This window comes from Haliotis asinina, chromosome 3 (genome assembly GCF_037392515.1).
Source record: "Haliotis asinina isolate JCU_RB_2024 chromosome 3, JCU_Hal_asi_v2, whole genome shotgun sequence".
NCBI lineage: Eukaryota > Metazoa > Mollusca > Gastropoda > Lepetellida > Haliotidae > Haliotis > Haliotis asinina.
Genome location: NC_090282.1, coordinates 72,877,267 through 72,901,683, shown reverse-complemented (window position 1 = coordinate 72,901,683; position 24,417 = coordinate 72,877,267). Strand labels below are relative to the sequence as shown.

At 41.3% G+C, this 24,417-nt stretch overlaps 1 protein-coding gene across 8 annotated transcripts in view; it reads left to right on the top strand.

Moving 5' to 3' along the window:
* The window catches only part of LOC137278424 (rho guanine nucleotide exchange factor 28-like), a 252,564-nt gene extending 248,569 nt beyond the window's left edge, over positions 1–3,995 (top strand). For all 8 annotated transcript variants that reach the window (XM_067810747.1, XM_067810746.1, XM_067810742.1 and 5 more), the window contains one exon: positions 460–3,995. The gene's annotated coding sequence lies outside the window, so the exon portion shown is untranslated. The remainder of the gene's footprint in view (positions 1–459) is intronic.
* The last annotated feature ends 20,422 nt before the right edge of the window (positions 3,996–24,417 follow it).

The following is a 24,417-nucleotide window of genomic DNA, read 5'->3' as shown; positions in this document are numbered from 1 at the left end:
GCAGCTTGAAACATTCAGTTTTACTTTAGTTTATCCCATTTTGCATGATGTAAGGAGAAATTGAAACGTTAGCTTTTCAAACAGCAGATTTGATTAGTTCCATATTTGTGTATCTCAAACTGTAAGGGCCAAGAGGATGAAAGGTTGATTTAATGACCCCACAGAGTTACCTCTCTCAGTTGGAATGTTGTAAACTCTAAATGAGTCAAGCATAAAAATATTCTTTATATATCTTCAAAGACAGACATTGTACAAAAGGAGTAATGCATAGTAATAAACAAGACATGTTTCAGTGCAAATTCATCACTGCATGATACATATAAAACGTGTAATACTTTCATTGCATTGACTAGCTGATGAGTGTGTGTCCATTGAGATAATCACATGAAATGGTGTTAACGACAACATGAGGCTGTTGTTAGTAGTACTTTGGCTAACATGTTTTGCTATTTGTTTCAGGACTCTTTTGCCCTGTGATGTGAAGTACCGCCTCTGTGATGATGTAGACAGAGGTAGGCTAGACCACCAGATCCAGGTTAAACAGGAGGCTGTGAGATAGCATCACTTACTGCAACACGCACAAATTGCTGTGTACGTTCGTGTAGGGAGGGTCTGTCACGACCATGTTTGTTGTGTAGTTTTCGTTTACATATATTTATATTACCATGGATATCTATAAAGGAAGAGAAAGCGCCTCCTGAGGTGGGATCTGTGGACTGCTGGGCAATACTCTACAGCAGACGTCGGATCTGGCTGAGCTTAACAGAGTGGCAGATGTCAGTTCTGCCTGGGCATTGCAGCGCAGCAGATGGTGCAGCCCTTGCTGGGCCGAAGTTAATGGAGGATTGTGCTGATCAGGTTGCCATGAGCTGTTCCAGTAAACATGTCACTCCATCGGTATGGTTTGAGGATATTGATGTTCAAGGATGTTGATGTTCAAGGAAGTCGGCAAATACGGAACTTGTCAAGTGTTGATGTGATGGTGGATGTGGCTGCAGAACTGGCAACAACGATTCTGTGCATAGGGATGAACCTTGATTTGACTTACAGAGAAACCACATGATGGTTTCCCGCCTACTTGACGTACCCCCCTTTGATAGGGACGATGATGTCTGATCCCATGTGTCACATGTGGTGACCGGGGTTGGCATCATGCTTTTGATGCCTACACAGGTGTCAACCATGACACTGTGGGCACTTGGTGCCTGTGACTAAGCTACCGGATTGGACAAGGATCTCAGCGTCTGACTCCACAAGGATGATCAGACTGAGGATTCAGAGCTGCCCAGCCCAGCCCATTGCCACGTGTTCAGGTGGATGGGAAGCTGTGAGGGCAGAGCACAGATGTGTAACTTCAGCTGACTTCAGCAAAGTTAATGTACAGTCACCAAAAATGTGCTAGGGAATTTTATACACCTTATTTTATTATTGTATAATCAAAACAAACCTATTTTAGTTTACAAACATATGCTTATGTCTCGTAGAGTTTCTATTATTATTCACGATGATATTGCCTTTAAATATTACAAGGCAATTGTACAGGAATAATTGTAGCTTAATAAACAAACAAGCCCAGGTAATGAATGGAAGACTGAAAGAAGAGATCTTTGGAAATGGGGTGTCACATTTATCATTACTTTATTACTGTCATCTTGGGATGAGAGTCATTGTACAAAAGCAATGCATTTTTTATGAACAAGTTTGCTATAACCAACCGTGCAATATACAATAGTTAACCTGTGGGTTTCCTGTGGTTTACCTATGGATTTTCTTCAGTTTACCTGTGGATTTCCTGTGGTTTACCTGTAGTTAACCTGATACAGTGTCTCTATTGACTGTGACAGAGGTAGTCTTGTTAGGATACATTTTTCGATGAAGGAATCATATTTGTGTTTCAAGATGTGCCTTGAAATGATCAGGAAATTTTCTAATTTTTATGAATGCGACTACCATAGGACGTTGATTTTGTTGAAGGGGCATTTCTGTGTGGGCATTTGACGGAAGGCAACTAATATTATTTGTTATGTGCAAACTCCTCAGATTCGTATTCTCAGTTGTTTGGATTTTTCTTAATGCATGTTAAAAGTATTTAACCTAGGAGTTTTAGATTTATTTTAAGACTGAAGTGACAGGAACACTACACTATTGGGATTAAGAGGACTATTGACACATATCACAGTGGATATGCAAATACGTATCATATGTCGATTTCCCATCATAATGACGAGAGATATTTTTTCATGAATGAAATCTGAATACCTTTAGCTCTTGATCAGATAGCAGAGAACATATCATTCTATTGCTCTGACAGTTTTCTAGCATTAGTAATGAACATGTGTGTTTTGTTTATTGGATTACTTACAATTTGAAGCTGAACAAGAGTGTTTAGTGCATTCACCCTGTAAACACGCACTTCTCGGCTTGGACACAACCCCACAACTATGACACACACATATGCATTATGATGACGGACGGATACGTTATCAAATCTCATTGAAGGTATTCAAAACATTTTCCCAATCTTGACTTTTCGCAAATGGCTCTTTGAGAGAGACTTTTATAGCAACTATCAAGTGAATTCCTTCATTTTAACATTCCTTGTTTTTTTCTCTCGAAAATGAATCTTTATTTTTTGACAAATGCAAATTATTAGGTTTTTGGCCTCAGCGCAAGCAAGCAGTGTTTTGTGTTGATCAAATTGTGATCAGCGACTTTTCTCATGTAGTTTGTCTTCCCACGTTCACTATGCCCTCCACTACAGCCTCGTGGTAGCCAAAACGATGATGCATTGTGTGCTGCTACTGTGTACTTCATGTCTCCTACTTTAACAGCCCTGCTTCCAAGTAGCATAGTCCTAGGTAGGTGTGTCATACTGTGTATTCCCTGTGTGGTCGTAGAAGGCACAGAATCACTGCTTAAGTCTGCTTGTATGACCTGTGTAGTTTGTCCTAGATGTTCCATTGAAGTATTGCTCTTGTGTTGACGCAAGACATCTACTTACTGCTTGTATGGCATTAAAGAACTGGTTCTAGATGTTCCTGCTGTGTATTTCCCATGTTGTTGTACAGAGCAAGAAATAACTAGACTTGAAGCATCAGTTTAATTTTCAATTAAGACAGAACACTTATCTAATTCAGCTTAGAATTCTTTACTTAAATCTAAGATGTATGATGTCAGCATATATTTTAGATTAAAGTTTTTGCATAACAAATGATCACACCAGCAGTCTACCAGCATTTGAAAATCTAACAAATGGTACTGTGTAGAACTGGTATGTATGTATCAGACTGGTGCGATATTTTGAAACCATGAACTTCGCCTGTGTACCAGCACTGTATTATACACAGTAAATGCACGTTTTAGTCTACTGCTGTTTAGCCTTGTACAACAGCTACCTTTGTTATGTGTAAAGGTGTTGCACAAGGAAGCATTTTACCTCCTTGTCTTTTAATGGTGCCTTCTATTGTTAGACCCAGTTTCTGTTATTCAATACCCTTCCACTCGTTATCATGTTACTATTGAAGAGATACTTTTAAAATGTTACTGACATTTTATTGAGCCTGTAGAAGCCATGTTAGCTGTTTCATCAATAGATGCATTTACCTTGCATTATGTGCACTATGGGCGCTGGTTTTTAAGTTATTGTTTTGAAGCATGCTTATGTTGCTTTCTCAAATTGTATAGCTGATTAAGCATTTTGTGATAACACCAGTGTAGCTACACCCAACACTTTGTCTTTTTAAAATATATTTTTTAAGAAAAAAAATACATTTGTGGGTCAGATTTCTAAGAGCAATTATTGTATAATTGCATATAACATTGTAATTTTTGTAATTTAACTCACAAAAAAACTAAAAAAATATTGTAACTTATCATGTAGTTAATTGGGATGGAAACTTATATGAAATGATTGTTTTCGACATTGTTACAAAATGGAAAAATTCCATGCAAAAATAATTACTATCATCCATTTGTAATAAAATGATCAAATGGCAGATGTGTTTGTTGTCTCAAGTGTTATCTCAGACATTGTAATTATTATTGCTATTTATCCCAATATCAACTGAACTCTATTGACATCATTAACACTGGATTTGTGTTAATATACAATACGATGAATTTATGACAGAGATCAAAGGGATATATGCCGATCCAACAAAATTTCAAAAATCAAACATGGAAACTAGACAGAAATTCGATACATTTGTATGGAAACTTGATAACTTACACCTGAGGTGAAAATCCCAACACATGGGCTTGTACTATGACTACCACTACAAATGGCTCATTTGGATATTGACATTGTATAAGTTGGTTGTTTATGACCACACTTATGGCAGGAGTCTGTGAGTAATCAGTCTTGACCAGACAATCCAGTGATCAACAGCAAGAACATTGATCTACACAAGTGGGATACAATGACATATGCCAAACACCTCATCAGCGAGTCTGAGCAGATCATGTTAGCCTCTTAAAAACAAGCAGTTTTTGCAGAACACCAATTTTAACCAGGATCTTCACAGGTAAGATTTTATGAAGGGCAGGATTTGAAGTGAAAGGTCATACTGAGATAATAACAGACTGGTGATGACCCTAACAACCTGGCCCATGTGTTATACTCTATTGTTTTGTTTTTTTATATCGGTACATGTATACTACCTTGAACTTTTTTTAAATAAAAACCCACATAACCGTCTAAGTAAACCTAGTCTCAGTATTTACGAATATTTTTCTTGTTTGCCAGAGTTGCCAACCTTCATAATATTTAAGTCATGATTTACAGTTCTGATTTACTGATACCTTAGCAGAATCAAATTTATGGAGCAAAATACAATAATTTTTTTTTGAGCCTCTGGAACTGGAACTTGACTTAGAAGATTTATTGCCTGCGATACCTTCATTCGTTTACAGGCTGGAAATATTAAGTCTTGGTTACTTGTGCATGGTACTACATTGTCATAGAGTCATCATCGGCCATGGTGAAACAATGGTTATAAGATGTGTTGAAATAAAGCCCTGTTTTCAAAAGCCGCTAGGACAAAAAATACCCAAGGAGAGCAATGGTGGGTAGGTGTGCAGATATAAAGCCCTGTTTCCGAAAGCCCCTAGAACAAAATAACAAAACTCAAGGACAACACCCAGAAAGCTCCAAATGAATAATGAAGATTGTTTATTACTCAAATATTTTATTCACATACATCATAATTATAACGAAGTTACATCACATTATGCCTACCGATGAGTACTAGCATAACCTGGCTACATCGCCTGGGTGGGTAGTACTGAATGAAGTTAACAAGTTAGAAGTAAGGGTTTACAAGGACAGAATCCTGAAACGTCCCCACCGGATGTGAAGGTTCGTAACCATGCAGGCACAGACAAACCACTGGGCCATCTTGTACATACCAGAGAAGTATAACAGAGCAGAAGTCTCAGATGCGAGTCGATGAGATGAGTCGGTATGATCCAATGATGACGTTGACACTTTCTGCAATGTTGCCACATTATCCCAGTCTTCCCGTGATTCCTAGGTCGGGATTTGAACAAAGGACTTCAGCGTGGCAAACGATCGCCACTGGGCTACCCAACCTCCCTAAAGTGGAGTGAGGTTAGCTCCTTTGGACGTGGTTACACGCTAATTACAACGCTGTAATTATTTCAAGGCGTCTGTTTGCTGCTCAGAGGTCATGCTAACACCAGACAGTTTGATAATAAAGATTTTAACACTACATGGGCTGATCTCGACGTTTGGGGAAGAAAACGAGCACACAAAATGATGATGGTCAACAGGTGTATTGTAAAAACGACTTCTGTTCCAGTCTAAACAACAACTATCATTTACTTTTTCTTTTGTATGTAATTTAGCCCAAGTAGACTTTCCGTCTTCCTAAAGAACCAAGTTCCATGCTAATTAAATTTCCAATTAGGTAAACAGTTCTTAGACATGTACGACAAAACCTAGGTGTAAGATACGTAATTCTATCTTCAGCAAACAGCAGTCGAGGGGCCCAGGACACATACGAGACCATCGCGTGATAGCGGTGTCTACATACACTACACAACTTCAAACGTCCCTGTAACGGGCAAGTTTGCACAGGTCATGATATTTCCTTCGTTAAAATCAAATATTTCAAGTACACGTTCTGTGCGCGAGTCTGACCTCCTACCCCGATTGCCTGCTCTCTGGCTTGAGCGTTGTGGATGTCAAACATACTCGCATTGACAAGTGCCCGCGTGTGATGACTCCATTTACACTTAACGATATGCGATACCCTTCCAATATTGAATTTCAGACTACGGCACCTCAGTGAGAATTATGTGCACAAGTACTATGTACCTCAATGTCACCGGCAGCATGACAAATCACCGCGTAATTGTCAAAGGCAATTCGTACGGGTCGACAAAGATGAACCCAATCTGATGTTCACGCACGTCCACTGACAGCCGCGACAAAGGACAACTGCCAAGACCGTAGCCACCATCCCACACCCTGCCCCGATACACCTTGGTACTCTGATGCCACCCGTGTTATACACCCTTAAGTCAGGTGTGCCCCTGGGAGGTGTAGGGCAATGGCACGTCCAAGAACCCACCCCTTATGGTTAAGTCCGTGTCTTGGGGAAGATCCGAGTGTGGTATTCATTTGTGGTAACGCTAAACCGGTGCCTGTTATGTATGCTTAGTGAGGTGACTGAATACTGTCACATCTGAGCACACAACATCCCCATATTTAAAAGTGTCACCGCCATTCTATTTTGTACAATTTAATCTCAAAGACATTTCGTACATCACATTTGCTGCTCTCATACACTATGGTGTAGGGGCGGTGGGGTAGCCTAGTGGTTAAAGCGTTCGCTCGTCACGCCGACGACTCGGGTCAGATTCTCCACATGGGTACAATGTGTGAAGCCCATTTTCTGGTGTCCCCCGCCGTGATATTGCTGGAATATTGCTAAAAGCGGCGTAAAACTAATCTCACTCACTCACTCACTATGGTGTAAGAACAGCCCTTCATCAGATATACGTTGTTCAGCATCGATAACAAGATTGTTTATTTTGTTTGTTTGTTTTATACCGGACTCAGCAATATTCCTGCTATATGGCGGCGGTCTGTAAATTATCGAGACTGGACCATCCTATCCAGTGATCAACAGCATGAGCATCGGTCTACGCCATAGGAATATGATGTTTTATACCGCACTCTGCAGTATTCACGCTATATGGCGGTGGACTGTAAATAATGGAACCTGAACCAGACAATCCAGTGATCAACATCATGGTCATCGCTTTTCGTATTTGGGATACAATGATATGTGTCAACGAGGTCAGCGAGTTTGACCACCTGATTCCGTAAGTCGCCTGTAAGGACAAGCATGAGTTGCTGAAGACCAATTTTAACCCGGATTCTGCTGGGTCGATCAGAGGCACAGGTATATGCTTTCTGTTCCCATCAACGAACATGGTGTTTAAACATACGTATAGGAACCCGTGAAGATTCGGGTACGAATTGATCCTCAGTGACCCATCCTTGTCACATGCGGCGACTATCGGGATCTAGTGGTCACACTCGCTGACTTAGCTGATACACGTCATTGTATCCCAGTTGTGTAGATCGGCGCTCTGTTGATCAGTGGCTTGTTTGGCTTGTTTGTTTTTTTCAGACCGCCAGAATATAGCTGTAATATTGCTGACAACAAACGTAACTAAGACCCCTAGATAGTATATGACCCAGTACCACACCGCCTCTAGCTAATGTTGATGAAGAATCCGTGGTCTCCATATTAAGAATATTTTTGCGTCTGTTTTCTTTTCTCGGCATCGGGGCGGTGGAGTAGCCAAGTGGTTAAAGCGTTTACCGAAGACCCCGGTTCGATTTTCAACATGGATCCAGTGTGTGAAGCCAGTTTCTGGTGTCCCCGGCCTTGATATTGCTTGAATATTGCTTAAAGCGGCGTAAAACCATACTCAGTCAGTTTCCCCTAATCAGTGTATGTAGTCCATTTCTGGTGTCTCCCTCTGTGGTGTTGCTGGAATATTGCTAAAAGCGGTGTAAAACTAAACTCACTCACTACTTCTTATCACCTGACACTCGGAACTCTGACTACGACAAAGTTATCTATAAAAATGTTTCCTTTAAAGGTTACATGCAACGTAAAACACAACTTTGCAGATTCTGATACCTTTCGGTATGCACTTACCGAAACAAATTATCAAAAATGCCAATTCAACATATAAAGTTGAAAAAAAACGCGATAAAAAAATCGGAGTTCAAACGATTCACTAAATTTCCCCCAGCGCCGGGAGAAAAAAGTGGTTTAAACAGCTATGCTGCGCTGCGCCCATAACGCATGCGCAGTGAATAGAATCGCTGAGCTTGAAGCAGTATCCATGTCCGGAGTAAGAGGTCGTGAGCAGTAGTCTAATCTTGGTTGTGTATACAAACAAGTAAATAATCTACTCGTTACACAAAAAAACTTGTTGATTGTGGTAAGCAGCCTCTGTCACAGAGAAAACTCAATGTCTGGTCTATTGACACCTATATGTCTGCTTGTCTGTCTGCTAAAGACAATATGCAATATACAGCTTCAATCATTGACCACATGCAATTTGAACTTATCACCTATCAGGCTATAAACAAAATAAATTGATTTATGACTCGCGCACCCTCGACTCTAGAGTCCTGCCTCTGCCACATTATGTAATTAGGCAGGTGTGATACTTGTACACACGACATGTTTTTATGTCTATGGGTTGCAAACTATCCATTTTTCTCGGATGACTGGATCTGACGGAAACTGGTGCAAACTCTTGTCAAGTTTCAAGTCCTACTTTGTACTTAGACGAATGACACTTTCCAGCCACGCAGTAGTTCACCATCTCTACTGAGATGATTTTTGATTGGATTGAACATGTATTTACAAAACCCTATATGCATTCTTTATGGATAACAACTTCTTCTAGTGTATATGATTTTGTTTGACAACGGTATATGAATCCATACTGAACCGACGTACCAAGTGCAATAAAAGAAGCCGTTATCCATAAAGAATCTTACTTTCTTGTCACTAGCCATACTTCTAAAATGCCCATCAAACTTATCATCTTTCTGCACACGCAATGAGCCTTCAGCGTATCAGCGAATGAACCAGCCAATCGGAAGCCGTCGTTACTCTTGTGTGCACACCCACCCGCTATGACTGGGTTCGATCTCCCGAGGGCGTTGTTTCGAGGGAAGTAAGCCCAAGTACAAATATTGCACTTTTGAATCGCGATCGTACTCTTATAATTTTGTTTGTCTTTTGTCTTTTTACCAGCATCAATGTACATTATATGTCATGAATAAGTGATAATTGTGTTTTAATTATGTTTGATTTTTTAGTTGCATGTGACCTTGAATGAACCCACGAACTCTTCAGTCGTTTTAAGGGGTAAACATAGGCTGCTCTGAATGGATGATACTAGAATATTCAATAAGTGCTCAAGTTTCGCACTCATAATATTAATAAACTTGAAGATCCTTGTTTGTATCACTTTAATCGGCCAGTCAACGGCGTTAGCTCCTGTTTCTGTGTTTACACGCTTAGGGTATAATGTGTTTTGAGATGAACGGAAATAATAATTTACAAACTGTAGGCTCATGACGCAGGTTATTAATTTAGACCATATTGCTGAGTGAAACAAGAATACGGTGGCTTCGAGCCCTCAGAAGCGCCACGGCAAAGATTAGACGTTGTACTGTTGTTACAACCGCTGTATGAGCGGAACTAATTGCGATGTTTGATTGCCATGACATCTAACAACTATGCACCCATCCATCTACCAACACACTCGTAAACCCATTCAGTCCGAGACCATTGTCCCGTACCGGATACAGGTTATTGAGGGTGTGCTCAGTTCAGTTTCATCCGTTTCCACGAGGGTTACAATGGTCATCTGATAAACTTTGAGAGGCGCACACCCTGATCCACCTATTAAGCTAATGCGACCTCGTCTTCAGGATGTACAACGTTGTCAGCACGTAAACATACACCGACATCGTCAATGCCCTTACACCGCTTCTCAGTCCCTACCCCACAGTGGCAGCAAGTACGTTAGGTGTGTAATCCCAATGGCTGTATCCTGTGACTTTGATCTCTTCATCGAGACCGACCCCGCTGTCGACAATGACAGCGTGTCATTGTGAAAGATGATTACGTATCAAGATGATCTAATCGCACCAGTATTTTGCGACAATGGTAATCGTGGTGACACAGACATAGGAAATATCCCAGACGAAGAGCTTATCAAAGTGGAACTGTCGTGATTGAAGTGGACTGAGTTAGTGACTCGGCAGTGTGGGAGTGTTCCACATGTCATCACGGTGATGCTCATCACATGCTCATGGAAATAATACTTGTTCCGTTTTTAGAATAGAGCAGATGAAATTGAGATATTGGGGGCACTTGCTTTCTCTGTTGTCATGAGTGAGTGAGTGAGTGAGTGAGTGCACGGTTAAGATTTATACCGGTTTTAGAAATACACGACGATGGACACCAGAAATGGGCTTCACACATTGTACCCATGTGGAGAATCGAACCTTTGTCTTCGGTGTGACGGACGAACGATTTAACCACTAGACTACCCTACTGTCCCTTGCAATGATTACAGCTATATAACGCCGGCTTGAGAATGTTCGATTCTGGATCCGACAAACCAATGGTTGATAGTACGAGCAACGCCTTCTTGGATACAGAGTCAGGTTCTTATTTCATATATCATAGCACCTCTCCGTATCTGATTGTCCATACAGACATGTTTCCGAGCTTAACAACAACGCCTAACAACACAACGTAGGAATTCCGGAACGTAATAGGTAAAGATTGAAGTGATGTCAAATGACGTTTTACATCGTATTTGAGAATCCTTCGCTCATATAACTACTTGCATGCATGTCTATGTGTGGCCTCTTGTACAGGCCCAGATTTAAGCTGGCTTTATAGTGCTAGCTCACTGAGATACCATGCCACAGTATAAACCTGGAACAGCTTAACTGCGGCATTGAAACGACACATTATACTGTCTCCGAGCCGACCAGCCCTCGTTGTACACATGAATGCCGAGCGCCAGGCAGGGACCAACAAGTACCATATTTTAACGTCTTTTGGTATGACGCTGCCGGGAATCAAACCCGCAACCTTCCGCTCTCCGGGTGGACGCCGTAACCACTACATCACGAAGGCGGTCCAGAAAGTGAGAAGCTATGGTAGCTGCGACCGGGTGGTCACACGGTGAAGTTGCATGTCACCCTGATCCTTTGGCTTGGAACGGTCCTACTCCTTCCAGTCTCAGTGAGACTAATTTAAGATTCATCTGCATAAGGCTTGCACACACACACACACACGCACGCACGCACGCACACGCACACGCACACACACACACACGCACACGCACACACACATACACACACACACAAACATACATACATACATATTATGTGTGCTTTAAGTGAATCTAAACCTATGACGAGTAGTATATATACATGTCATGCTACACACATCAATGAACACTCGCCCATGCATAAACAGCACTTTAAGTTCGGTCTATCTGTCATACCCACACATGGCGAGATGGACCCGACAACGTCCGATTTGAACTGGTCTTCAGCCAACCACGCTTGTCATGAGAGGTGACTAACGGGACCTGGTGATGAGACTGCCTTGGTTGACACATGTTATCTTGTTCCATTTGGTTGACCGATGCTCATGATGTTGATTACTGGATTATCTGGTCTAGAGCTGATCATTTACTGGCCGCCGTCATATAGCTGGAATATAGGTGGTGTGCGGAGCTTAACAAACAAATTAACAAACTTATGTTGTGCTACTTATTAACTGAATAACTTTAAAAATTTGCATTTTCCTTTGTGTGTATATAAATGTTATTGGACTTCGTGAATGACAATATAAACATTGGCCTACAAGAAAGGAATCCATGATCGATACCCATGTTTGATCATGCAGGATGTTATATTTCTATACAGAGAGTGAGTGAGTGAGTATTTTTTACGCCGCATCCTTTTCAACAATATTCCAGCCATATCACGTACGAGGGACACCAGAAATTTGCTTCACACGGTGTTCCCATGAATGGAATCGAGCCTGGGTCTCCGTTGAGACGAGCGAACGCCTTAACCACTAGACTACCCCACCGCCACCTGTATACCCGGAAATAACCCTAGTAACTCGAGGTTGCGCTTTCCTTCGTCCGAGTAGCAATCACTAGTCAACGAGGCATTATTCTTTTTTTTAAAAAAAGGATGTTCTGTTTTTCTACTGATATCAAAATAATGAATATATGAATACATCAATTTTAACGTCGGAACTAACAGTGAAAAAAATAGGCTTTTGAAAAGGAAATAATGAATTTGTTCCGACACTGCGAGCATGACTCATCTCACGTCTGAGAGTACATTAAACTCACACGTGATGCTGGGCATCGCTCAGTCAGGTCATATATGGACAGATGTCACGACATTCGTACTTAAAGACACTGCAGGGACAGTATCAACGATACGGACTAGAATAGTACCTATTGTCTTACTGATGACGTCATAGCATTAATTACACGCGGACTGTCTACATTTATTTTTTAAATGTCTCATTGTATTGTTGTGTGATGTAAAAGTAGTTGTGAAGACATTTTTATTCATTTCGCTGCAACAAATTACGAACAGCTGTCAAAATGTGTTTTGAAATTATGTGTATCTGTGTTAACTAAAAACAGACTTTAAAAAATCTTGTGAAAAGGCCACACGCTTTGGGAAAGCTTTTATGTTTTAGTTTATCATAATATATGGTGATATGCGGCCGTTTATGGGGGCAATAACCAACTTTCACAAAAACACAGGTCGCGCATAGATTTCTTAAACTGCAACAACTTGGGGCTGACAGAACACAGTTGACTGACAGCCGAGGCCACGCAAGAGTGAATAAAGATATAAAGTGTTTTTTGTTTCGTTGTGGTTGGACTGTATACGTTTTTAGTCTTTTTTCTCACTGAATACCTTCTCATGGTTTAACAATGCCGTTTGGATACTTTACACTGATACCTACCATAAATTTCATATATTTTCAATGCTGCCTTTGATTGATCCGCTAGCGGAATCTATGCGTTAGACTGTGATTGTCTTGACCTCATCACAACGAGAAAACATCTATTCGACATCATTTCTGAGAATAACATCTAATTCATGGTATGTCCATAATCTAAAAGAATCTTCCAGATTTAAACCTTGATTAGGTTCACAAATCGCTGACGTTGTTTTCCAGTCACGCAACATCACAATCAGTTTCGCTGTTTATTGTCCCTGCTCTCGGCTACAAAAGAACCAGTTTCTCGGTGGCTATTCCCAACAACTCACGACATACCATATCTCATTTACCCCGTCGCAAAGTATTTACTTTTCTGCAAATTGAATGAAATGTCAAGCCAACGAAATCTGTGATGAAGTGACACTGAGGTTCAATTTCAAACATTTTCAGTCAACTTCAGCTGCCCTCTGATCTTTGCTGTCAAACCCGTGACGTCATGACAACATGTTTGTCGTAATTTCTATCCAATAGCGTTGTATCATCAGTTACACACAAAACATGTACCACTAACAGGAACTATTTTCACATTCGGTTCAAACGGGTTTTTTTCACATCGCTGCCGTTTGATTACATTTTACAACTGCACTCTTTCTTCAAACTAAGCATTGTGAATGAAAATAAACGTTTAGCTGAATGAACTGATGTCTCAGGATAAATATTTGCACATATTTGACAGAAGAATTTCTTTCTTTCGCGTAACTGCACTTTTTTTAAAAGCAAAGTGGACAGGTCTCAAACTGGGTTTCGGCCTTTGCGCCGCCTCAATGTATTTGGGCCATAATTCTTTGAAGCGTCTTCAATTTTTCAAGAACGTCATTTCGATTTAGTCTACTAAGTCTAGACGGTGGACGGAGCATACACAGAACTGAGCAAGTGGCTGAAATGCCAGACAGAGCATTGTACGTTGTGTGATTGTTTTTTCATTTCGAATGCTGAATTTCTATTTCACACCCAGTAGCCACGTCAAATTCGCTCAGCGCTCATGAATATAACATTCACTGAGTGCAAGAGAACCCAAACTGAAATAATGGTGTTATTTTCTTGAATATTTTAGATGAAACAACATGAACAATACACGGAACACAGATCACATAATTACACTTGCCGATTGTTAAAAAGTAATGACAGCCAGCGCTGGGCCGCAGAGGATGCCATCAGAGATGCGGCCTTGTATTAACATAGATTGTATGGTTTAGCTTTTCCTGCTGACGAAACAACTCTGGTAGCAATGCGATCACAGGGGCTTGTATCGCTTTGAAACGGCGTTCGAGAGACATATAGATGTATAGAGTGAGTGAGTGAGTGAGTGAGTGAGTTTAGTTTTACGCCGCTTTTAGCAATATTCCAGCAATATCACTGCGGGGGACACCAGAAAATGGGCTTCACTCATTGTGCCCATGGGAGGGAATCGAACCCGGGTCTTCGGCATGACGAGCGAACGCTTTAACCACTAGGCTACCCCACCGCCCCAGATGTATAGACCCTACCCTAGTACTATAAAAATATTTTACGCGGTAACATGTAACTTTGATCGAGGAGGGGGTGGTTTCTTCGTTACATCCCATTCCTTTTATATAGTACTAGGGTAGGGTCTATACATCTATATGTCTTTCGAACGCCGTTTCAAAACGATATAAGCCCCTGTGAATGCAATAGGACTGATGTCTTCGGTTGCTGGGCCTCCAGTACGTATGGGTGGATATTAAACGAAAATTAAACAGCTGTATTATTCTTCAGAAATTGTTGTTGAATTATATAAATTGCATGCCGTGTTTGGTAGTTTGACCCCTGCGACTTTATAGCATTTTAGTCCTGTCCCTGATCATAGCTTGCGCCACACATGAGGTCTCAACCAAGACAATTAAGTTTGTTAAAACATCGCCTCGGTCCACCCAGTAGTGAATGGATATATGGACAAGTAATATGACAGTTAACAATGTTCAAAATTCCCACCTTCCCGTCTTTTTTCATCTCGGACGGTCTAATTTTAAAAGTTGCCAGTTAGGTGTTCTGGTAGATATTCCTACCCCTATGTTACCTAACTGGATAACAGTATGCTTTTCATGGTATCAGCAGACAGGTTCAGATGGAATCAAAATAATCACAGAAGACCTGATTTCTTACCCAGGTAAAAAAAAGCTTTGAAGAGTGCTGTTGTGTTTTACCTGCATTTAGCTGCAGATGATGATGAGGTTCCTGCTACTAAAACAATTGCACTGCCGACTCAGACAATGGCTCTCTCCGATCTTGATTGTGACTGTGAGGCAGAAAATGAAACAGATTTATAAACCAGGCCATGTAGCTCACATGAAGTAAAGACTGTATTCAGAAACCTGATTAGTTTCGTTTTTTATTGTTGAAAACCGGACAGGCAAGTTTATATCCGGACTGGTAATATTTTCATAAGTTACCAGTCCGAATGTCTGGCTGGACATTTTGGGAGTTTTAAACACTGCTGTTACCCCTTTTCCCCTCACAGATAGCTTATTAACGCTATGGCCTAGGGTATGTATAAGTGCATGGATAAAGGCACACAATAAATAGCGATTTTGATTGATACTGCTATGTCTGTGAAATAATAATGTTTGAATAAATCGGATAAGTATTTAAAAACGACGTGGAAATTATGTCCCAAGGGATATCACAATACCATGCCCCTATCTGGCGTGACGTGCGGCTCCAACGTTCCGTACCTATGTACGCTGATCTGTCTCTACGTTATGTCGTGCGTGTCCGGTATAATACTCTATGAGTTGACCATGTGTGTATAAGTCTGCTGATATGACTTGACAGGAATCAAAGTGACGTAATGAAAGGTTAATGCTATTAGACAACGAACTGTCCCCTAGGTATAATCGTTGAAGGGGTTAAGTTGCTTCAGTCGCCAGACCTCGCTGGTCATGAGCTTGAGGGAATGTACATACAGGCCCCGTTTCACGAAGTTGTCGTAGCACCACGACAGTCCATATGCGGATCTAGATGGGTAATGCAGGGGTGTGCATTCTGATCGTTAATACTCGTGGAATTAAAGTGTACACGCCTCCTTTCTCAAAAAGCTGTATCCACCCCTGCTGTGGTACCTCCTATACTGTACCACAGAGTTACGACAGTCGCGGCGCTTCGGTGGCTTTGTGAAACGGGGCCCTGGGCTTAACGCGCAGTTATTGTACTGTATCGCAACGTTTAGTCTCGAGTTAGAAATACACCGTGATCTGCATCTACCCGTGCTTGAGCACCCGATTCAGGCGTCTCTTATGGTTTTTGATAACAAATTCTAGCTACTCTGTCTCTACACGAGGGATACTTAAATACTGGAAGATTATACAGAAAGCCCTGTGTATCGGGAGCCACGTGTAGTCGTTGGTAGCGCCTTACATGTTTAGTGGTTCTCAGTAATAGGACACAAACATTCCTCAAGACTTCCACTCAACGCCTACTTGCAGTCAAGCTGTAATTAAACACCTCTTGAGGAAATGAACTGCACTCAAGTGTACGAGAGACACTGAAGTACAGCACTGTAGTATGGCATTCAGTGGCGGTTACTGGATATAAAAGGAGTAGTCACAGAACTTATATGCTGACATTCTTTCATTTAAAATAGGCACATTCTTTCATTTAAAATAGACGCATTTTTTCATTTGAAATAGGCGCATTCTTTCATTTACAATAAGCGCAATGGGACAGCCAAGTTGGGAAAGTGTTTTCTCGTTACATCAAACTCCCGGGTTCGAATCCTGGGTCTCTTTTGACGATGCCCATCCTTTAACATGGCAGTAAGGTTACCTCAGTGACGGTCACATTAGTACTTTGTGAAAGCAATCTCTGGATTTTAGAATGTCGAGATCTGAGACTCTTTCCGGCTTTGACATTGCTGTGAAATGTGGGGAAATGGAAAACATAATGACCTTTCACATATCCGATGAAGTTGGAATATACATAATACAACATCGTCCTAGTTCACTTTTAATTAAATTCGGCATATTACTTTTGCTTCGTTGAATTTGAATTTGGCACGTGTCGTGTTAGATAAGTTAATTCAGACATCTAGTTTAATGCGCATCGAGATTTTAACCCGCAAGTCTGCTGTATGTTGGCCCACGTTTCTGAGTCACTGTTATAATCCTACAGAAGATAATGAGTAAGCCCAAACAAAGAATGATTCATACTTCGATTGTTAAAACAACGTTAGAAATACACTACCGGTCTAAAACAAAATACTCTCTTGTTTGATGTTGGCTGAAAAGGGTTTTGGTTTGATTGTTGTTTAACGCCGCACTCAGCAATATTCCAGCAATATGGCGACAGTCTGCAAATATTCGACTCTGGACCAGACAATCTTATGATCAACAGAATGAGCATCGATCTACGCACTTTGGATGCGATGACGTCAGCGAACCTGATCACCTCATTCCGCTTGTCGCCTCTTACGGGCTAAAAGGGAAACAGTCAAGAAATCATTATTAGACAGTGATGTATTAGATACAGGTTCCGCTGTAGTGTTTAGGAACTGAATGTTTTTAAGAGCTACTTTTTCATTGTAACGTTTTGATCACACATTCAAATTGGACAGTTGGTGCACTTTCTTTTGTCTGGGCGAGTGTATGACACACACGCCCCATATTGAAGTTCCCTATTGACGTATTGTTCTAGCATAATTGCCGTGTCGACTTGACATCATCCGTATCGCCGGTCAAGACGTGTTGTAAAAAGTAGCTGGCTTTAACTATTTCCAAGGTTAATGAACAGTTAGGACCTGGATACTGTACGAATGCTTCCCTTAGAACAACGGACATAACAACAAAAACTCAATCGGTTTTGTGATGCTTCAAAGTCGTTAAAAGTGACTTTGTTTTTCTTGGGTCCCTAGGAAGCCATGTTGAAAATAGTTGCAGATATGGCTTTCCATCTCAGTATGGAAGGAAGGCCCATGGGAGACAGCCACGAGCACCTGCTGACTAAACACAGTATGGTCATCGAATATATTTTGTTTTCGAATTTCGTATTGATCCTGGTGTATTCAGAAAGGAATGGCGCGCTATGGAGGATCACCTTCTTAAGCATGTAATGATGGATTCGGGATTCAAGCAAGAGTCACATTAATATTGGTATGAGAACCTTTACCGAAACATTGCATCAAGACGACGAAAGTCTCCCACAAAGTGTTATACAGGTCTTATTAGTCATCAACTAAAATGACAGAAAAACTAAACTTCCGAGCCCCGATTTCTGGAAACAAATTTAAGTATGAGTTTTGACTTATATTACAGTTTCTACTCAAATTTGCGAAAACGCAGGAAAATGCATTTCTCAGAATGAACTGAAATCGATATTAATCTCATATTTTGTATACAAATTTAGTCTTCTTCAGTAGGTTGGGTTTTTTTATTGTGAAAATGCAGCTGAGTTAAAAATTCAGCTGCTTCAAAGTGTCGCAATCAGTTGTCACACTGAAATTTAAGTGAAAACTTAAGGTTATTTGCACATCGAATTTGTGGTATTGTGATTGATCACACGCATGTTTTTTTAGTTTTGAGAGCATATTGCGCACATAAAGCTGAGTACTTACTGTTTGTATACCTGCTGAACTGAGAATCCCGTCATATTAAGGCCTCTAAGAAGCTGGGCCACACAATCCAGTGACTGGCATTCCGAACATCGACCTACCCAACAGGTATACATTGACATGCATTAACCAGGTCAGTCCTGTTGGACATCCCATTAGTCGCCTCTTACGACAAACGTGGGTTCTGAAGACCCTTTCTAACCCGAAACTTCACTGTGGCTGCTATATGTAATTAATTAACGGTATTATCGTCGAGACACAGTATGAGAGTGAAACGACCCACAGAGCTGTGTCAATATCAAGCTCGAGTACCTCATTATAAGATCATGTTTTATAACGTATCTTAAAGTAATTAGTCGTTAAATAACCCGTACTAATTATATAGTTATCTTGAAGGATCCCAGACACACATTCCACGGCTGAAGCACGCACGGACAGATGGCGTCACTGAAGAAAGGAGCAAGAGTCCCATATTAAAGGCTATTTAGTAGAATTCCTGCCTGTTTTATAGTCATTTCTAGGCCGCCGTATTACCTGTACAGTTACCAGTGTGTCGGCCCGTCAGGTATCTGGTTAGTATAACGACAGGCTACTATAACGTCGTGTTCTTTAAGGCAGTAGGACGTCCGATAGAAATATCGCAAATACCTTCAAAATGTAACAAATGAAAACTGTCGAAAATCTTAGATATTTAAGCACAAGAAAACTGTTGCAACATATGTCATATTTGGGATTTCACTTTCGTAGTAAAGTACAAATTCTAGTACTTTCTATTTGGTTGAGTCCCATCTGGGATTCGAACCCGCACCCTCAGAGTCAGGCCCCTCTCTCTTCCCAGCCCCTTCTCCACCTGTATCTCAACCTATCCGTCTCTCCCCTTCCCCTCTCTCCCCGTGAAGCAGCTCTCTGCATCTTTTCTGCATCTGTCCCCCTGTTTCACCCCCTCTTTCTTCCCTCCTGTCTCTCTGTGTTTCAGCCTCTCTCTTCCTGCCCTTTGTATGTCTCTCTGTCCCTTGCTATTTGCCTCTGCCTTTGACTCCCTGTCTTCCCCCCCTCAGTCACTTTCCATAGCTCCCCCCCCCTCTCTCCCTCATCCCAACTTCCGTGAAAGATTGATAGAAATATCACTCTTACATAAGTTCAGGGAATGCATGGCCGTCTGTCAACTTTCGGACAAGGTTTTGGTGTTTGCGCCCCTGTCTGTCTGTCTGCAGACCAGGGACTCGGTGTTTTGTCTGCCTGTCTGGACATCCTGACCCAAACAGTGTACACATACAATGAGGAGTGTTACATCTTCCTTCTTGGCACCGACCCCAGCAAGCAACTCACTTAATTGCTCAATAAGCAATTAGTCATATTTTCTAGCATGACGAATGTTCGTCTACCACCATGCATGCAAATTATCTTTAACTCTAACTCACCCGAACAAGGAAAAGTAATTTGGATGAAGTAGGCTCCCCATGAATAAACTTATTTCACTTAACTCCCTTGAGGACGTCAAGGTCTGGCTGTCTCTAGGGCAACGAGCATGACCCAACTATCGCCTCAGAATGGTTACCAGGTGCTGGAACTGTGTGAAGAAATACATGGAACATTGTTTGGGTCTAACTCAAGCCTTTCCTCCACAATGCATTATGCCAAAATTATGTCCGCGGCGATAAGAAAGCTCGAAGACACGGTTGCTCAATTACTGATATGATACAATAACGTTATTGGCGAAAGATCGAAAATAGAATTCTTGCATTATTTTACTCCGATGACGTTTTTTCTCATTATTTAAAATAATCTACAATGAGTTTTCCAAGACCATGAACAGAATTGCCTCCCTTAGTCACCCCAGGATCTGTTGCTGGAGGATCCAGACCTATCACTTACTACCTAAGCTGCCATACCCGAGCATGTTAGTTTCACGTGTGTTTTACTCTGTATCGGCTGGGATCGATGCTCTTGATGGTGATCTCTGGGTTGTCTTGTCTAGAGAATGCGACGTAAAACTAAATTCATCCACTCACTCACCTGGTGGATGAACTTTTTCATTAGGCACCATCTTCCACATCCAGTTCCATACTAAGTAATACTCAAGTAGCAAAAAAAAAACAGGCGTTAAACCAAACTCACTCACTCACTCTAGTAGTCATGCTTTCCTGAACTTTGTGTTCAGATAATCAAATTTGAAAATAACAATAGCCATAAAGGTATAAAGGATAGTCAACGGCGTGTTAGTAATACAACTTTGTGTATTCAGCGTTTTTAGGGTTAACTGCCTGGGACACCCCGACAAGGCCCGGAAGCAGTAACCCCCGCTAGCCTCCCATCACCGTGTCGTCGGCCACGTGACGACGCATACATTTTGGTTGTAATAGTGTGAACGTTTTTTGTTTTCTTAAAATATATTTTTATCATCTCGCAAAATGTTAACTTTGAATGCATTACAGGCATTTTCTTTTTCTTTTTTTTTCACCAACACCGTCTGACAGACGAAAGAAATGGTCAGATGGCCTCAGTAGTGTTGAGTGGCGTGTTCTAATATTATTTATTTTCCTTTGCAAGTAAACATGGATTAATACAGAAAAAATGAATCTGCTTGGCGTGCAATGAAGCATTATTTTCGAAGAGAGTTGGTTATACTGGCTTATAAATAAAAAATAATTAACTCTCAATAGGGAACGACGTGGTAGCCCAGTGGTTAATGCGTTCGCTCTATACGATGCTCCAGATCGCTACAATTTCCCCCGTCGCGATGTTGCAGGAATATTGCTAAAAAAGTCTTACAACTAAACTCACTCACTCACTCACTACATGTATATAGAATTGATGACATGGGGTGTTCGGGATTGGTAATTCGGTTGATGTACATTGTGTTGCTTGCATTGTTGTTTAGGCCGCTCGCAGCAATATTTGAGCTACATGTACGTAGCGGCGGTCTGCAAATACTCGAGTCTGGACTAGACAATCCAGTGTTCAACTGACGACCTTCACATAAATGGAATAATACAGCGTTAAACAACCGAATATTGTCTTAAGTCAAACATATGACGCGTTGAAAAGCGATAAAACTGAACCCCCTTTATTATACATTATTACACTTAACGTAAACAGTGATTGACAGAGTAGGTTATGGTATTCAAGGCTGGTGTGGTATGCAATTTACAACGGGTCCTACTCAACGCCCCACGATCCGTGTCGTGGGAACGAGCGGAAAATCCAGGGGACGAGTGAGTGTTGACTCTCCCCTTCAAACCTGACTTTCACCTACCAGGGCGGTTTTGTCACCCGCTGAATATCCCCTAAATGTCTATTAACGTCAGTTTAGACGCGACTGGATTGTGTAGGGGGTAAATATCGGGTACCAAGTGGCCTTATCGGTTAGGAGGGGATTGTATATCATCTTATAGATAGTGGATGTCGACATGATGCCATGTCGTACATAGTGTCGTTGTCGTCCTGGGAGAGAACAGACGAAGACTGATGCCTGCCAATCGTAATGACGCCCTAGAGCGTCCAAATACCTTTATTGGGTGGCCCAATTGGTTGAGGTCGTGCGATCCGCTTGTGGTTTGTTTCTAATCCACGTTTCATCCGATTACTATCATCGTCGTGTCCTCGCTGGTTTATTTAATTACAGTGGTAAACATCTTCCTTGTCTTCTTATCAAATGAACCTTTCTTCACTGTTAAATTACGTATTGACTAGCTGGACGCGTAATAGCCACTGACCCGCTAGCTCGTGGCTAGTAAAATCCAGTCGGACCAGTGACTGTTGAGATTTACATTTTTGGGCTAGTGAAGAATTTTCGGGTTAGTAACTATCAGACATAACTAGCCCGATTGTTTCCAATGTTTTCTCATGTATAAGTATAATGACTAGTGTCATATTTCCGTGCCTCCCTCCTCGCTGCAGTGATTATACATCATGGCGACCCACTCCCTTTCACTGCGTCATCTATCCTCACGACGGCCTTCAGTAATTGACCTGTCTGCAAACCGTTGCGGGAATATGAAACAATTTATGCGAGTTGGAACTGGATTCCTTCTTACCGTCTTTCAGGTTGATATTTTCTTACTAACAAATTTGAAGTCTATCACAAAAATTTTAATTGAGGGAATGGATAGGTCGACGTGGTTTACAAAGTTTTAGCTCAGTCTTCTATGGGCCGAGTCGTCTTTACAGTATTCGTCATCATTCGCCTTAAGCTGGACTTACGAGCGGGTCATACCGGAATTACCCGAAGAGTCCTGAATGTTAATATCGTAAAGACATGGACTTGTAGCAGTTTCAGCGTGTGTAGTCCATCACTGCCCTATACACCCACTGACCAGGGTCTACTCGTGTCGTGTCAAGCGGTCAAGTACGAAATGTCAACAGGTCTGCAATAAACCAACTTGACTGCTGACCTCAAGCCTTGGTTACTTCGACTGTCTTCTATTGTAGTAAAGGTCAACAGCATGGGACATAATTTAGATATCACTTGTCGGCGTCACGCTGATATCGCATATTGTGAATGTCGATTACTGGAGTGTTGTGTGATCGGACATTGTGTAGTTTAGTTAGACTTGTCGTTCAACACAGCTATATTTCACATACATAATATATAAAAAGCGTCATGAAAGTCTTCGAGTTTGGGCTAGATAATCCAGTGACTGATATCATGAGCAATGTGTCCTGTGGTACGATGTGAGTGAGTGAGTGAGTGAGTTTATTTTAACGCCGCTTCTAGCAATATTCCAGCAATATCACGGCTGGGGACACCAGAAAATGGGCTTCACACATTATACCCATTTGGGGAATCGTACCCGGGTCTTCGGCGTGACGAGCGAACGCTTTAACCACTAGGCTACCCCACCGCTCCCACGCTCTTTAGACCTATCCATGGCCTGTATAAGATGTTCACAGGGAGTATCAAGGTTGTACATATGGTCTGTCTCAGAGTCCCCGAACCACATTACTTTCCCTACAGCCTAGCCCTCTCTGCGATGCTAAAGCCCTAAATGAACCATGTCTAGGTTTCCTAAGATTCAGGTGAATGTCAGGGGCTCCTTTTCAGTCTATATGGGTTTGTTTCTTGCTATGAAAATTAATTGTTTTCAGAGACTAAGGGTAGGTCTTGAATGTACAATATAGATGGAGATGTTTGTTGAGCTAAGATGCAGTTAATTCGTCTACTCTTAAACCTCTTGCAGTGCGTTCATGTATTCGTTGGCCACGTGTGGACAGGGAGGTATTTCATAAAAGTAAGCATGCAGTTTGCTCCTACTGCTAGTCGGGATATCATTAGTAAAGAATATGTTCTTTAAAAACGTTTCAAGAATGTTTGTCTGACAGGGATGTAAGTTACCTGTACGTGTTGTTACACGAGTGATATTTCACTGAGTCAGTGACCTAAGAATTTCTTTTTGTTATAAACGAAAATATATGCTGGGCTCAGTGGTAAACGGAGCTGCCAAAATTACAAGGTGTTCCTTTACATTTTGTCATGAGTATATATACCATAATAGTAGTAGGAGACATTCCATTTTGGGAGCATACCACTAGCCAATGCCAATGTATATGAGTAAAAGTAAATATATCCATACAGATGAAACATTGCCTAAGTAGTGGAATAAATTGCACCATTTCCGTTTAATTTCTCTCCATCATGTGTTTCCTCCTTGGCTTTATCATTCCTGTAAATCCAATATCCACTACGTTTTAATGGCATATTTAAGTTAGACATCACAAACCAAG